Raw genomic sequence first — 18,748 nt, forward strand, 5'->3', positions numbered from 1 at the left:
TTTTCTCTCTTTTTAAGTAGAGAAAAAGCAGCAAATACTGTTATAATGGGTGATTTTAATTTTGACTTACATAGCCCTAATGTTTTATTAGACAATTATCTTACACTTCTTGCGGACCATGGTCTAGTTTCATTCATTCATGGGACTACTCGCCCAGATTCAGGAACCTGTTTAGACCATGTATATGGTAGGTTAAATAATTTGGAAGATAACATACATATGGGTATAAATATTGATTTCGGAATATCTGATCATGGCATGACTGGTATTCAACTTCAAAACATAAATGTAAGTAGGCGTATTACCAATTTATATACCCCATCAGGTACCAGAAAAATAAGTTTTAATGTTCTCAATGAATACCTTCGCGGGGAAAACTGGGAAACGGTTTATGGTGAAACAGACGTAGCCAAGGCATATACTTTATTTATAAATAAACTCACGGTTCACATTAACAATTCGAGTATTTGTTTCTTGCCAAGACCATCATCTTTAACTCTCAAGCCTTGGATAACTCGTTCTTTGTTACATAAGATCGGACTGAAGAAAAGGTTACGCAAAAACTGCAAAAGAAATCCGGCCAATACTAAGCTGAGAAACCGTGTCCGCTGGTGGACATATAATCTTAATAAAGAAATAAGTTCAACTCGGGAAAAATATTATCAAAATCTCTTTCTATCAGCGCAAGGTAACACGAAAAAAGAATGGGCAGCTGTAAATAGAATAATGCACCGAAACTATAAGAAAAGGTCCGACTCGCTTGTGTTAAATGTGGATGGTGTGGATACATCGGAGACTCTGGTAGTAGCTAATGAACTTAATAATTTTTTTGTAAATGTAGGAGTAGCTTCTAATACAATGAGGAATCCAAATATCTGCATGTGCGGTAAAAATCGAAACATCACAGAATTTAGAACTTCCAGTAATAGTTTTTTCTTTGATCCAATTACAGGTTCAGAAATTCTTAAAATAATTCAAACTTTGAGCAAGTCTGATTCAAGTGGCAGTGACAACATTTCAAAAAGGACCTTAAGAAGCATAGCTTTTAATATCGTTGATATATTAAAGCATATATTTAATTTGAGTATAACCTCCGGAGTTTTTCGATAAGATTTAAAATGTGCTACCGGTTTACCGCTGTTCAAAAAGGGAGATAAAAAAGACAAGAATAATTACAGGCCTATATCCTTGCTATCATCAATCTCAAAAATCTTTGAGAAGGCAGTTAAGGCTAGGGTGTTAACTTATCTCAACAAAATTAAATTTCTAGTCCCAAGCAATTTGGTTTTATGTCAGATCTCTCAACTGAAGATGCTCTTTTGAACTTTTCTTCCTTTATACATAAGGCGATTGACGAAAAAATGTGTTGCGCTTGTCTGTTTGTAGATATTACTAAAGCATTTGATATGGTGGACCATAATATTCTACTGAGTAAGCTTAGCTCCGCTGGTTTTCGTGGCAACGTTTTTAGTTGGTTCAAGTCATACTTAACGAATAGAATTCAGAAAGTTAAAGTTGTAAGTATTCAAAGTGAATCCAGACCTATTACCTTAGGGGTGCCACAAGGCTCGGTTCTTGGACCTATCTTGTTTCTAATATACATTAACTCACTATTCACAAACTCGTGGTAAGCAACAAGACAAAGTTGATGTATTTTAATCAATGCGGACAGGAGTTACCTAGAAACGATATTTTCTTTCACGGCTTAAACTGTATGCGGTTTCGTATGTGTTCAAGTAACTGTAATCATCAAAACTCTGTCAACACCTTTGACGAGACAATAAGTTGTGACAGTAATTGCTTTAAAATTGATGTGGTCCCTAATTTTAAATATTTAGGAGTTATATTCGACCAAAGCCTAAGTTGGTCATCACATATTTTTGCTTTGAAATCGTACATGTTGTCAGCGGTTCGTTCATTCTTTAACCTAAAAAGGTTGTGTTCAAATCGAATGTTAGCATTAATATATCATGGGCTAGTCCACTCAAAATTACAATATGGAATCAGTTGCTGGGGTGGAGCGTATGCTAGTAAGTTAAATGGGCTTTTAATCATACAGAAGTGCCTTATCCGAAAAATGTGTAACGCAGACGGTCTATCACACTCTATGGACCTTTTCAAAAAATTAAACATACTTCCCATTCGACACTTGTACTATTACAAAGTTTTGAAAATTTTTTCTATAAGGAGTGGGTATTCACAAAGCCCGATATATAACCCTTACAGCCTAAGAAGTAGACCGTTATCAACTGTAAAAATTCCTCGTTTTCGGACCACACTTTTCCGAAACTTTTACACAACCGTGTCATGTAAACTGTATAATAAATTACCTGCTGTAATACAACTCATTAGAAAACTTTCTAAGTTTGTGAGGGAAATGAAACGCTGGCTACTTGGTTTCAATCATGAGGGTGTAGAAATTCTGTTGCGACCCATCGTATAAATTCCGCTATGTAATATTTATGAAGTTTTTAGCTTTATATGTAAGTACTTTGTCATTTATAGTATTTATTTTTATTTAATATAGTATTTTCTTTTATTTAAAATAGTTATTCTCTGGTCGTTACTTTAACTAGGGATTGTAGCAATTATATCTTGTGATTATTATGCGCCCCACAAGCATTTATAATTATATTTAAAGGAAATGACATTTCCACTGCTTTTATAATTAGCATTTAATGTCATTAACTATTTTCTTATTTGAATTTGTTACTTTTTTATATTGTACTACTTGGAAAATTGTACGTATTAATAAGAAAATAAAGAATATACTATACAATACAATACAAAATATATACATATATACTTATTTTGCTGCTTCAACTGCTTCCTCGCTGCTGGTGTTCGCTGCTTGGTATTGCCGCTGCTGCTGATGAGTTTCGCTGATGGTGGTGGAAAATGCGAAATGCGATGCAAACGGCGTTATATTGCGTTGCGTGGTTTTCAGACCCCGTTATACGTGGCGTGGTGTGAGTTATTTAAATGCCTTTATGTACAGGCCCACTGATTTTTTCAAAATTTATTGTCGATTTTTATAATTATTATCTCCGTTCCCATTAAAATTTTTATATTATAGTTTTATTAGTTTGTTTAATTTGTTGTTACCTCTGTTCCCATTAAAAATTTCGTTTATAATTTATTAACTAGTTGATTTATTTCTGCTCTACTTAAATTTTGTATTTTAATTTTGTAAAATTTTCGATTACTTCCATAGTATTTAGGTTTTATATTATAGATATATTACTCTTCTATTATTTCTGCTAAAGTGAGTATTTTATATTATAGTTGTATTAAGTTTTTAGGTTAGAATTTCGATTTTGTATTGTAATTTTTTTAAATTTTCGATTACTTCCGCAGTATTTAGGTTTTATATTATAGATTTATTAAGTATGTATTTTATTAATTTAGTTTAGAAATTTATAATTTTATTAAAATTGATTTTTGTTAAATTAAATTTTATACTTTATTTCCGTCACCACACCCACTTTATGTTTTTCCGCCACCTTCGCTAAACTGTGCACTCGCCAAAAAAAATTTCCACTCACCACCTGTCCAGTAATCATCCGACGTCACGGTCGCCATGTTGTATTTGCGGATTCGCTAGCCGACCCCATTCTCCCATAATTACCTGGGATGGAAATCCCATCGTTGTAGAGGGCACCGCCTCCAAATTGTCGCCATTTTGTTACTGCTTTACGTTAGTCTGGGGGCCTTCTCCTGCAGAACATCCAAAAGTTTTTTTGTAAAAATTCCAAATGAAACTCAAACTATTTAAACTTTTGTTGTTAACACGCACGTTCAAGAAGCCGGTCCGAAATATAATGGCCGCTTCGTTTCTTTATTTTCTGTATACTCTTTTCTTTTATTTGTGTGACGTGTGCTGCAGTTGTATTTGACAGGCGCGTGCAGTTGGAAACGCCCCACCCACATAAACAACATTATAATATATTACCTAAGGGCTTATTTTTTCATTATAGATACACCAGATTACCATATTCTTGTTATTCTACATATTGTGATTTTAAACGAGAAACCATTACTTTTTTGCCAAAAAGTGGCTTCATTATAAGTCATTTGAAATTAGTCCGCAATCTTTTACTGACTTTTTTAAATCAAATCAGGTTGTTTAACCTAAACAGTTTTTTATTTAATTATTTCAGCAGTATAATAGGACAATATATTCTGCAACAGGTAATCAGCCTTGTAATATTTTATTTAATAGGGAAACACATGGAAATATGAGGGATATATTAAAAAATGCTCAGCAAAAATGCTGGAGCATCACAATAAAAAGCGGATTCAAAAAAATTATGATCGGGGTGAAATTATATTGGAAAAGTTATATTGGGGAAAGGAATAAATTAAAGCCCAAATATAAGAGGCAAGTAGTAGTAGAAGATTTAGGGAATAAGGTTAAAATACAAAGCAGAGACAGAATAATTCATAAGGACAATATTAAAGTTTAATTTTATTGTATTATAGGAACAATGGGAAAACGTATACAAATTTCATTAATAATGTTATATATCACCATAACCACATGAGATATAATTGATTATACAAGAAAAAACTGTTTTAAGACAAAGAAATAAATTAATAATTACTGAAATTGAAAACACAGTGAAAACAATTACATTGTCAAAAGTAGGAATATTGAATCCATTAATTTTGTATATGGCAGAAATAAAAGAAATAATTAGCGAAGAAAAAGTTAATGTAATAACATCAGATCTTATGGATGTTTCAAAATTTAAAATTGCACAAAAAAAAAAATAATTTAATGGCTATTTATATTAAGTATTTATATTAAGTATCCAAAGCAATTTAAAGCAATAGCCGTAGTACAGAAAGATGGAAAATTTTGGATTGAAATAATAAATATAATATGAAATAATAAAGTGTGAAAATAAATTCTATTCAGTAAAATTTTGTAAAAAAGAAATAACGCATTTGGTATGATAAAAGCAAATAATACATGTTTGTCAGATATGTTGAATAATAGACATGCTAATAAAATGCGGCCGCGTGCAGATGCCGCTCTGAGTCGGCATAAAACAAGTAGGTCCCGTCCCGCCAATTTGTAGGAAAAATCAAGGGGAGCACGACGCAAATTGGAAGAGACGCTCGGCCTAAGATCTCTTCGGAGGTTATCGCACCTTACATTTATTTTATTTATAATTGTACAAAAATATATGAAAGAAATGAGTCAATAAAAGCGGTAAAAGATGGTGCTATAATTGCATCAGGCACACATATGATCAATAATCATACAATATATGGAGTTTATTTGATAACAATTCTGGATAATGTAACAATTGATAATAAAATATATGAAAATCCAACAGAAGGAAGTTTTAAACCATTTTTTGTAAAAGAATACACCGAAACAAAAAATATTGATTTGAAATTGGACAATTTTAATATACTTACTCCGATGAAACAGGAAATGAAAAGAAATCCCATTTGGTGGTCATTTACAGCTTTGGCATTAATAACAACTAGTATCGCCTGTGGTCGAAATTCGACCAACTTGTTTTTTTTTTCAACTCAGTCTATGCATCAAATATTGGAAATATAGCAAACTGGTCTAACTTACTTAAATTTATCATTAAAATTTTGAATTTGATCTAAGACCTTGTACTTTTTGGTTGTATTTTCTTAAATTTTCTACAAACTTTTCAAATGTAATTATAACGTTTTGGTATGGAGCTCCTTAAACAAAAATATAAAAAGTATGTAAAATCAAATGAAATTGACATAGAATTATGGTAAAATTGCTTGAAATTGAATTGAAAAATAGGTTTTTCCACACCACCCGGAAGGTCTCCGCTGGCGCGCTACCGAAGTTAGTTTTGGTTTAGGTGCTCGGTTCCCCAGTAGGCCTATATCACCCATATACACATATCGCCCATTTACTTCAATAGTGTCATAATTCAAAAAACACGAACTTATAGTTAAAAACGAAGAAATGTGCCAAAGGAATTTAGCCTATTTCACGCAATCCGTTAGGTATGCAATTGGCGCTTTACCGAGTTTAATTTTGTATAAATGCATATGTAATATGTATGTGTGACACAAAACGAAAATTTTGAGTAGAATAGAGGATACCCTAATAAAAAATAAAATAAAAATATAAAAAAATTATGTAATGAGAAAGAAGGCAGTCACTAAAAAAATTCTAATGAAATAAAAAAAGTACTTAAAGTGCGAAAAAATTAAGTGTAGTGAATAAACACTTCCATATAAAAACGCAATAAGTGCACTTAGACTTTTTTCCGGGTTTTAATGTTATCATTGTGGAAATATGAAGATTCTAATGTTAGGATATTTAATGTTGGGGTTTCCATTGAGATCTATGTACGTAATTAATTTGTATTGTGACGAATATTAGCGACACTAAGGGATAATGTCATCTCTAAGCCGATACTAAGCAGTCACCGGATTGAATATAAACAAATCAGTCATTATGTCTAAACAATGGGCGTACAGGCAGCGGAGAGAAACGCACACACATATGCATATATCTGAGATACTCACAAAAGTATGCAATCATCAGCAGAGTAATGCTCACATAAGCACACGCATATTGCTATGCGAGAAGCTATAAACGTACATCTGCAGTTTATAGCTGGTAATTTTATAGCTGGTAACTAAGTAGTAAATTCGAGAAGAAGAAACGCCATGAAGTATGCGAACGAGGAAACCGAAGAGTATAAAAGCAGCACAAGCTGAAGCATGAGCAAATCAGTTTGATTTAAGCACGCTATTGGTTGCGAAGTGTAAGTGTTATTACGAAGTATTCTAATAAAGACCATTTTGCATTATTGAATATTGGAGTCATTTATTCAACAGTTTAGCGATACGAACGTTAGTTAAAGGTGTAAAATAAGCGGAGTTTCCCTGAAATTCGTTACAATTGGTGTCAGAAGAGGAATTGGTGAATAAATTCGGAAGATTGCGAATACAACAAGGACATGACAAAGTGGAGTGAGCTGAAGATCCAGCAACTGAAGAAGGAGTTGGAGAGCCGTAGATTGAATAAAACCGGCAATAAACTCGAACTTCAGGCACGACTACGAGAGGCAATGGAAGCAGAAGGAATTAACGTGGAAGAGTATGTCTTTCATCTTGATGGCGATGAAACAACAAAATTGGAGTAGAAAAATGAAACACCGCAGACAATGGCGAACACAAACTTGAACACGATATTAGCTGCAATATCTGCACAAACGTCGACAGTAACATCCAAGATGGGAAAACAACTAGAATCACAGGATATACGCATAACAGCCTAGATTGAAGTACAGGAAACACAAATTTCATCACAGCTGGAAGACCAAAAGACATATATGGCAACTCAACTGAAAGAACAAGAGACACGCATAACAGTCAACTACAAGCACAAGAGGCGCGTATATCATCAAAACTCGAAGCGCGCAGTGCGGACGAAAAAATAATGCAGTTTGAAGAAAAATTCGAGGAATAGGTGGATGCTTTGAGAGGTCGTTTACAGGAATTGCAACTTAATCGCCCGGCTGCTTCAGCGAGTAATACGAAGGTAAAAACTCCATCTTTTGACGGTTCTGTTCCTTTCCAGGTCTTTAAGCTACAGTTTGAGAAGACCGCAGCAGTGAACAACTGGAATGCGGAACATAAAGTTGCTGCACTGTTCGTGGCATTGAAAGGGCCTGCAGCTGAAATATTACAATCTATTCCAGAGTACGAGCAGAACAGTTATGAAGCATTGATGGCCGCTGTCGAGAGACGTTATGGAAACGAGCATAGGAAACAGATACACCAAATTGAGTTGCAAAACTGTTACCAAAAGGCAAATGAGACATTGCAACGGCTGGCGTCGGATGTTGAAAGGCTGGCACATTTAGCGAATGAGGATGCACTCGTGGAATATGCCGAAAGGTTAAAAATCCAGAGCTTTATTAATGGAATACGGGATATCGAAACGAAGCGAGCCACATGCGCAAACCCAAATCCTACATTCACAGAAACGGTATCACATGCCCCGATTCAGGAAACAGCATCGCTTCTGAGTAAGCCAGCGTTCAAAACATGCCGTGTTGAGGTAGGAAGGCCAGACTGGGTGAACACAATATTGGAGGTGCTGAAAGGATCGCAAAAGCGTAGTGAAAGAGCAATCAAATGCTTCAAATGCGGGAAGCCCGGTCACATTGCACGTCATTGCGATCTTGATCCTAGTGGATGCAACAGCATGGGCGGTCTTAATAACAAAGCTGGAGGGGATGAGCAAGAGCGAGTAAGATGTAGAGATCTAGAGCTAGCTCCAGCTCCAGAATGTTCTGTGATATCTGTGTCGCAAATTGGAAGGAAATGAAGCAGTCTTACCGTCATAGGGAATGTGGATGGCAAACAACGTGTACTGACTGTGGGTGTATCTCATTCCTTGATCCAATTTGATTTGGTCAACAGGAGAGTAAAGCCATTACCTGGAGCAAGGTTGCGTATGGTTACTGGCGAGTATAACCAATTCCAGGAGAAGTGATCTGTGAAGTCTTAATTGGGAAGGTCATGGTTCTACACAAATTCATTGTTGGGAGTGGACTTCTTAGTTGACCATAACATCAGGATCGATATGCAGAGAAAGGTTATGCGTTATAAGAACTAGAGCTGAAAAAGTATCGATTTTCGGCATACTCGATATTTTCGATATTTAAGAGGGAGGGTATCGATATATTGTGATATATATCTAATTTTTTGTTATAGTGAAAAGCGCTTACTCAATTTAAAAGCAATATCAAGTATATATCAGACATGTATGTAAATATAGTATATACATGTATATATATATGTAATATTGTCTTCATAACTTCGAAACGGTCATAAAACACATTCTGCAAAATTGTCCGCGATGGTAGCTTATAAAGCGAATCGAATTTATATGGGGTATTCCATCCCATTTCGACCAATATATATATATCTAAGTTTCCAATAGATAATAGTTTTAATATATTGAAAACTATTATGTAATAAATAATTAACGCGTTTGCTTTAATTATAGTACATCATGTGCTTTATTAATATTACGTAAAATGAAAGATGAGTATGTGCTTTACTAATAGAAAAAGGTGCATATCTATTGCGACCCTCAATAGTGCATGCTGTGACACTCCAATTGCAACTAAACTACTAAGTAAATTCTAATTGGACTTGTTCCAATAGGAATACCGCAAACTTCAATCATGTTACACTCATTCCAATAAGAGCAACTCGAGAAAGGCGACCGTTAGCATGATTTGCGCTGCCATCCATACGGACCGCTTCCCAGCAGTCGGCGCATTCTTGCATTGCAAATATAAGCGATGCTGTTACTATTATGATGTCAGAGTAGACACCAAAGAAAGGTCAGCTTACTTGGGTGGCCTTCAATGTGTTTGGGCTTAACTCCTACCCTTCTAAATGGAAGCGTCCTCGGTTTTCAAGTTTAATGTATTGGCCAGTCTTAGCGAGAGTATGCTCGCATGGCAGAATTAAATTTTGTTGGCTTTACTGGATTATAAGATTAAGAATTCGTAAGCCTGAAAGTTAAACTTCTGCATGGTTAACGTTTGAGTGCTGCGAGTTCTTTTTGGAGCAAGTTGCAAGAACTTAATTCTACGTGAACTATTAACACGATTTCCTTAATACTAATTGATAATTTGCAAAACATGATTTTGTAATTATTAAAACTAAGTTCAAAATATTGACTTTTTTCAAATGAAATAAACATATGTGAAATGCTCAGTCATAAAATTCTGAAGTCAGTGTCAAAGCGAATCGATTTATGCAAATCAAATGAAGACTTTCAATTTAATGTATGTAACGTGTCTGAACAACAAAAATGCTTTATAAACCAAATGAACCGTAAAAATTGATAAGGTCCATTAACCAAATGCCTTACTTGTATGGAACAAAATTTACACAAACGCGATAAATTTCCACGTCGATTTTGAAGCCAAAAACTTGATGTATTTATTCAATTTAAGGACAATGGATAAGACTCATAGCATACCAGATAAAAATATGAACATTTCCTGAAAATGATGGACAGTTTTGTCAGACAGCAATTACACATAATCTTATAATCGTACGTTTCGCAAACTAAGATGGTTAAATGAAGTCCCTTCATTTTTTTAAACGCATGTCTATTTTAAATTGTCCTTATGGACCAACCTCCCTTCAATAAGAACTGTAGTCCCTAAATCCTTTTCCACAACGTGTTTGTTCCTCGTAGATAGGGGATAACTTGTTTCCAAGCCTAGTGTTTCTTCTTATTAGAACCTTGTCTCCTGCCTTGAATGTACAATCTATTCTGGCTCGGTTGTAAGTTTTCAATTCCAACTGCTGTGCCTGTTTTATACGCGTTGGTATTTCGTTATTACTTATGTCTGTAGTCGGCCTAAATATGTCGATTGGCCTTTTGTTTGTTACGGAATGGATCGTTTTATTATATTCAATAGTCGAAAGCAAAATTAATTCCCGGGTATCGTCGATACTTTTTTCTAGCTTCATGCATCTAGCAATCTCTATCAAGGTACTATGAAACCTTTCCACTTGGCCGTTAGATGTGCTATGAAGAGGAGGAGCATTTACAATATCGATATTGAAACTGTTGGGAAGGAGAAATCTCCCGTTGTCACAGTAAATGACTCTAGTCTTTGGGAACACATTAAGGAGTTCAATGAGTTGAGGTTTAATGTCAATAATTGTTCTAGATGGTATCGTTTGAACAACCGCAAATTTGGAAAACTTGTCTAAGCAAGTTAAAAAATATTTTGAGTCCATAGAAAATATATCAATGTGGAGGATTTCTCCAAGGTATGATGGAACTGGTGTTTCGGAAATTATATGTTTACGTTGATGTCTGTTATACTTTGCCCTTGTACAGATTTTGCAGTTTCGGACAACTTCTTTTGCTTTTTTCTCAAGTTTTGGAAGAAAAGAATCAAATCATAAATGGGCGGCGCGATGTGCGCGATTGTGCTCTGTTATTATAATTTCCGTCTGCTCATTTGGGTCAAAGATGTCGGTTACAAGTTTTTTTAGCACATTTGAATTTAGTATTTGGGAACATTTTCACTAGGTGATGTTGAATGTGTGCTAGAATGGGTAAACTGCAATGAATTGCATTTACCACGTTGGTATTCACAAGGTCCCGGAGTATTAGTAAGAGTGCGCTTTTATCGCTGAAATTAATAATATGTCTTCTTCTGTTTCCAAAAAGGATAAAAGTACGTTTGGATGGAAACCTATCCTCCTCGATAATTATTTGATTTTTAAAGCAATTTACAGGTTTTTCAACGGCTTCTATGGTATAGTTAGTGACTTTTTGCTATGAATAGTCGCCAAGTCTGAACTTGCAGTTTCCTCCATTGCGTTCACTTGCTGGCGCGACAAGGCATCAGCAACATGGTTTTCCTTTCCGGGCTTATAATGCAATTTTGCATTATGTTCGTCAATGAACGCTTTCCAACGCTTAAGTTTAGCGTTTGGATTTCTATCCGAAACGGAAAAAGTTAAAGGTTGATGATCCGTGAAAATGTTCAATTGACGTACCCCATAGAGATAGTTTCTAAGGCTTTTTAACGCCCACACTATGGCTAAAAGTTCCCTTTCATTCGTTGCGAAATTACGCTCGTTATCTTTTAAAGTTCTGGATATCACAGTTATGGGCCTACGCTCCTGAGATAGTGCCGCACCCAATCCATGGTTAGACGCATCTGTTGTCAAGTCAAACGATTTCCTAAAGTCAGGGTATGTAAGCATAACATCTTCTGACACCAGTATATGTTTTAAAGCATTAAAGGCTTGGAGCTGCTTTGAGTTTAATGTAATATTTACTCTTTTCGATTTATTAGCACTTACTGTTCCATTTTCGCCTTTCAGGATATCAGTCAAAGGTTTAGCTATGCTGGCGAAGTCTTTGACGAAACACTTATAGTAGCTTGCTAAGCCTAGAAATGATCTGAGACTAAACAAAGTTTCGGGAGCCGGAAAGTTAAGTATTGCGTTAACTTTATCCGGACATGTTTTAATTCCGTTCCTCGGCACAATAAAACCGAGGTACTCTATCTCTTTTTTAAAAAACTGTGATTTTTCAACAGAAACCCTCATGTTAGCTTCTCATAAACTTTTCAAAACCCAATCTAAATCTTTAATGTGTTGTTCCTCTGTTTGTGAATATATTATTACGTCATATACGTAAACAATAACAACTCTTACCGATTTGTTCCCTTAGTACATCGTCTATAGCTCTTTGAAAAATGCTAGGAGCGTTTTTTAGACCGAATGGAAGTCGACAAAACTCGTACTTGCCATTGTTGACAGAAAAAGCCGTTTTTTTCTCGATCTCGTTCTGTGAGCTCAATTTGGTGGAACCCAGATTTCAGGTCGAGGGTTGTAAAGTATTGAGACTGACCCATTTTTGATAAGATCGACATAATGTTTGGTATCGGTTATGTTTGGTAATGGTTATTTCGTTTAATTTACGAAAATCTACAACTAGCCGCTTTTTCCTGTTACCATCCTCATCGAAACCTTTTTTATCTACTACCCAAATTGGGTTATTGTAGGGGATCTAGACGGCCTAATAATACCATTATGTAGAAGTTCTTTCATTTCTTTATTAACAAAATCTGCAACCCCTTTGGGTATGGGTATAATTTAGAATAGATTGGATTCTCGTGCTTTGTCCGAATCGTTGCAACTACGTTCATATTAAATGGTAGACACGCATTCGGATCAGCAAAAGCATTTAATCTTCTTTCAATCATTTTAAAAAGTCTCCTTTCACTTCATAAGGTACGTTATCCCGATTAATTTTGATAGTGTGAATACTTTCACATTTAAAAAAGAAAAGTCTTTCGGCGCCAAAGTCGTGTAAAATTTGGCATTTTTTTAAGTCTACTATAATATTAACCAACGTTAGCAGGTCAAGCCCAACAATAGCATCAAAAGTTAGCAAATCAGGTAGTATAATAAAATCGAAATTTACCCCAAACAAATTTATCCTGCACTTCTTATACACTTTTGTTTCCCCATGTATTGATCTAGCTAAAAATGGCTTCACTAATGGTACGACCCCCCTAAGCTCTGTAAATGGTTTAATGTAACTTTTAGAAGATCCCGTATCTATTAGCGTTTTTAAAACCTTTCCCTCAGTTCCTATTACTCTGCTAATCCAGGGGAGTAAGGTCCCTTTCCTAAAAAATTAATTTCCTCATCAATATCATCAACCTCATTATTCACTACTTTATCGTAAGAACTCAGCCGCATCTTGTGAAATATGATTTATTCTTTGAACTTTTGGTCCTGTACTCCTATCGGATTCGTAACGTCGTTAAAACTGAGGTATGTGGTTGCCGGTATTTACGGGAAGCTGCCTTGTTTGGAACTTTGCAAATTGTTAGGCTTATTATGTTGAAAGTACTCATTTTGGGGTTCATATTTTGTTAAACGGCGTAAACGGGATATTGATGGATTTATATCCATGGGCTCAAGCTTTTCTATTCCTCCATAAAAATTACTACGTTTTTGCTGCTTACTACTGTGGGGATTTTTTGTGGCACCTAAATGTTCAGATTGGTTACTGCTATTCCCGTCTAACTTTCCATAATTTTCATCAAAATGCTTTGAAAAATTTGTAGCAAACGCATACCGCTCATGTTTCGCTTTCACCTCCTGTGCAAGGGCTAAGGCTGATGGTAAGTCTGCTGGATGCGCAGAGAATAGAATGTCGCAAAGTGGTTTTTTCAGACCGGAAAAGAAAACGCGCAGCGCATCCATTCTATACTTTTCATTAATTGACTTCGCTAACTGGCTTTCGTAAGTCATTATAGTTTTGTTTGTAAGAAGCGTGAGCTTTCTCTCCACTTCGTCGTAAAATTTCAAAACCGTCGAATTTCCCTGCCTTAGCGTGCTCAACTCCTGCTCTATCAAATAAATCGGCCTTTTATCAGCATACGTGAAGTCTAGTCTTGCTATGATAGCATGGAAATTCAACACCGTATTGAAGGAAGCCAAAACACCTTTTACTTTATTTCTAATTATTGCAACCGCTTGATAGTGTTTTGCGCTTCCGTCATAACCCTGATACAGTTTGTAAGCTGTGTGTGCTGCTTGTCTCCACGAGATGTAATTTTCCTGTTTGCCATCAAACTCAGGCAAAGACTTGACGAGGTCGAGAGTGTCTTCGCATCGCACGTGACTTAAATCTGTACCTCCTCAAAAGATTCTGCTTTAGTAGTCAGGGTGGAATTAAACTTTTTCGTAGGATCACCTAATTTTTTGTCAAAATCATCCCTTTGGGATATCAATGCAACCGCCATTGCTGCCGTAACAATAGCGCTTATGTCCTCAGGAAGCATGTTTTCTTGATTTTTATCTGTTAAATCTAATGAGTCAAAAAGGGTGGCTAGTTCAGAGTCGCTCATCAATTGAAATCGCAATAAAGCGAGAAAGAAAAAAAATGTATACTACAGCGAAAAAATTTATATCAAAACCCGTTAATTTGCACTACCTATATTTTAATTAAAAACTCAGCAGACCACTTACTATGAAATTTAATATAATGCACCGTTATTTGCTGTCACCAGTATTTGCTGTAGGTTGTCCAAATGTGATTTTTCCGCAGTGTACAAATTTTATACCGTGTATTTAGCCTTTGTCCAAATTAAATTTTCTCAAATTTGTTGCTTAGTGGAGAAATTTGATACTACGCCGCTGGCAAATTTGGTGTAGAAATTTGATAGGTACTACGCCGAGTCCAAATATGATTTTCGCAAAATTGTTTAGTGTAGAAATTTGATACCACACTGTCCAAATATAATTTTCGCGATTTTGTTGTTTAGTGTAGAAATTTGATAAATGTATTAGCCGCCGTTTAAATATGATCTTCGCAAAACTGTTGCTTAGAGTAGAAATTTGATACCATGTATTTGACCGCTGTCAAAATATAATTTTCGCAAATTTGTTGCATGTATTTGCCGCTATCGCCTATTTTGTCGCAGACTGTACAAATACTGCTATTACGTAAAAAATTTGTAGATTTGGCCACAGCTCCAAGTATTTGTTGTAGGCTGTCCAAATTGATCGTAATATTGCAGGTTCTTAGTTGGGCGCCAGTTTCCAATAGATAATAGTTTTAATATAATGAAAACTATTATGTAATAAATAATTAACGCGTTTGCTTTAATTATAGTACAGCATGTGCTTTATTAATATTACGTAAAATGAAAGATGAGTATGTGCTTTACTAATAGAAAAAGGTGCATATCTATTGCGACCCTCAATAGTGCATGCTGTGACACTCCAATTGCAACTAAACTACTAAGTAAATTCTAATTGGACTTGTTCCAATAAGAATACCGCAAACTTCAATCTTGTTACACTCATTCCAATAAGAGCAACTCGAGAAAGGCGACCGTTAGCATGATTTGCGCTGCCATCCATACGGACCGTTCTCCCAGCAGTCGGCACATTCTTGCATTGCAAATATGTGCGATGCTGTTACTATTATGATGTCAGAGTAGACATCAAAGAATGGTGAGCTTACTTGGGTGGCCTTCAATGTTTTTGGGCTTAACTTATATTATGGTAATCTACGATTAAAATGACTCGCTTTCGCTGTCCAGAAACTGCATTAGGTCATTTTAATCGTAGATTACCATAATATATAAAGCAAATAATACTTAGAAATCATTTTCTTACATTTTTTTTGTTATATAAATTAAATTGATAAAAAAAAAATTTTATTTTTGGAAATTTTTTTTCAATTAAATAAAAAAAAATATAAAAAAAGCGGCCCACTCCGGGATTAGTGGGGATGATTGCAGATTTGATTGAAGTTTTTTATTAGAAAAAAAAATGGCAAAATTCGAAAAATCTCGAAAAACTGAAAAATTAAAAAAAAAACTTTAAAAATTTTTTTGTATTTTTTCCGAAAAGTACATTTAAAAACAAATTTAAAAAAAAAAGATCCCCAACGGTCAATTTTTGAAAAATTTATAGCATTTTGAAAACAAAAACGGTGTTTTTTTTTAAAATTCATAATTTTTTTTGAGTTGGATGAAAAAATTTGAAAAAATTCTGAAAAATGTCTTTCGTAAGCTAGAAAGAGAAGAAAAACTTTCAGCCAATTCTAAAGGGGTCGGGTTCAAAATTGGTCGAAATGGGATGGAATACCCCATATACAAAGTTACGACACCCTTTGTCATCCACTGTGGGAAAAGGTCGAACGTGTGCGGTGGCTAAACCCCAATAAGGTGCTGGCAAAAGCCTTTTACGTGATGATGGATCTTCATATGTTTTTTCATATAAAAATTAATCTTATTTGGCGAGCTATGTGAATCTAAATTTGCAGTTGTATGCGATCGTTCTAGATGGTGAAACAAATTGGACGTATTACCACTAGTTGTATAACATTTTTTGCAATAGTATTACTGACTTTGTCAAAAGGGGTCCAAATGTTTGACTTTGTACTTCGTAGCTTTTTGGCAACACAGTTTTGTCTTCAAACTCAATGATGTCTTCTGTTGCGTGTATATCTACATATACGAATACATGTATATATGTGTATATAATATGAAAAATAATAACGTAACTTTCACATTGAACTTTTGTAAGAATTTTTCAATATTCAGAGCCACCAGCTTGTTAGGTATTCATCTAAAATACACAAATCTGACATAATGTATGTAATTTTATTTATTCATGTTTTATTTGTCTTACCAAAGTTTTAGACGCTGGTAATTCTGCCGCTAGAAAAAGGAATAAGAAATGGAAATAAAGTAGTCGATACTTAGAAAAAAACATCGATAATCGCACCACGAACCTGGTATCGATATATCGATATTTATATCGATACTTTTGCAGCTCTAATAAGAACCAGGATGTACCACTCAAATTCAGTTTTCAGAAAGAGTTCAGCAGTAAGCGAGTGCTGGTGGAGGCGATTGGACAAAGACCACCAAAGTCAAAGGCAGTAGATCGGGCAAAGGTTGATGGGTCGAATGGGCCGAATAAAGCGAAATCAAAAGTACCTGCGAGAGAAACACTGGCATTGACAAATCCAAATGGACGCACAAAAACGAAGGAACGAATTTCCCAGAAAGAATGCGAGGGTAGCTTGAAGCCAGGGCGCACTACTGTTGTGAAACGTGGAAACGATACTGATTATGCGATGCCAATCCATCAAGCGCAAGCTCTACGAAGTAGTTCATTGGCCAAACAACAGAGTGTGAGGGAACGAATCAGGATAATGAGTACTAGGGGGAAACACAGGTACGACAAGAAAATAATTCGTAAGGTTTCCGGGAGGGAGATTTGGTACTGCTATACAACCCTCACCGGCGGCAAGGTGTTCCATTCAAATTTTGGTGCAGTTGGGAAGGCCCGTACAAAGTTTTGAAGATGATCAGTGATACCATCTACCGCATACACACCATTGGGAAACCACGAAATAGAAGGGTGGTTGATTTGGAGATGCTAGCAACATTTAGATCAGGAAATTTAGTTGGAGGGCAGTGTGACGAATATTAGCAACACTAAGTATGTACACAAACAAATCAATCATTATTACTACACATATGTACGTACAAGGAGCGGAGAGAAACGCAAAAACACATGCATATATCTGAGATACTCACAAAAGTAATCAATCATCAGTAGAGTAATACTCACATAAAAGCTATAAACGTGCATCTGTAGTTTATAGCTGGTAATTTTATAGCTGGTAACTTAATAGTAAATTCTAGAGGAAGAAACGCCTAGAAGTATGTGAACCGATGGAAAGCGAAGAGTATAAAAGCAGCACAAGCTGAAGCATGAGCAAATCAGTTTGATTTAAGCACGCTATTGGTTGCGAAGTATTAGTGTTATTGCGAAGTATTCTACCAAAGACCATTTTGCATTATTGAATATTGGAGTTATTTGTTAAATAGTTTAGCGATACGAACGTTAGCAGATTGTTTCAAATAAGCGGAATTGCACTAAATTCGTTACAGTATTAAATTTGTAAACACTCCATTTCATGAATATATGTATATGACCATATCTACCATAAATTATCGTCTGTAAGCAGAATAAATAAAAGAAAAGAAAAACAAACAAAAACATTGAAATTATTCACGCAAACATATTTACTAAAATAAAATTAATTTCATAACTCTAAGCGACATAAACAAATTAGGGTTATGGGATCTAAGCAACCGATTAATGGGCGTATAATCCAACAAAGTTAGCCTAATAATTAATATAGTTCGTAACATACTGCCCATGCAATTCGGCCGCTATGATGCCGGTTACCGTTTTGACCTAAAATCAAAAACGTTTTTGGGACGTTTTTTTGGTTTAATATACAACGCGTAATTTTCGGGTTCAGTCAAGTTGCATTTAAATAATAATAAACTAAGTTGAAATAAAAGAATATATAACAAAATAAATTAGCATAAAAGACAACATAAAAAATTTTATGTTATATTTTTGTAGCAAATAAAGTTTTTTTTTGTTCAGTATAAGACGCACTTTATCTAAAATGAGGATTAAATCTGCAAATGCAAAAACATTTTCGGGAAAATTTGCCATTAATTGTTATAAATAAATTTAGTTATCTTCAACAAATGTTAATCCAATATTTGAGAATTCATGTTTTTTTTGAAAGCAACTAAAAAACAAAGAATCTGTTAAATAAAGACCTATGTATTTACGAGTAAATGAAATTTGCCACTAAAAATGGGCC

Source organism: Eurosta solidaginis, chromosome 2, assembly GCF_040869045.1.
Source record: "Eurosta solidaginis isolate ZX-2024a chromosome 2, ASM4086904v1, whole genome shotgun sequence".
Lineage (NCBI taxonomy): Eukaryota > Metazoa > Arthropoda > Insecta > Diptera > Tephritidae > Eurosta > Eurosta solidaginis.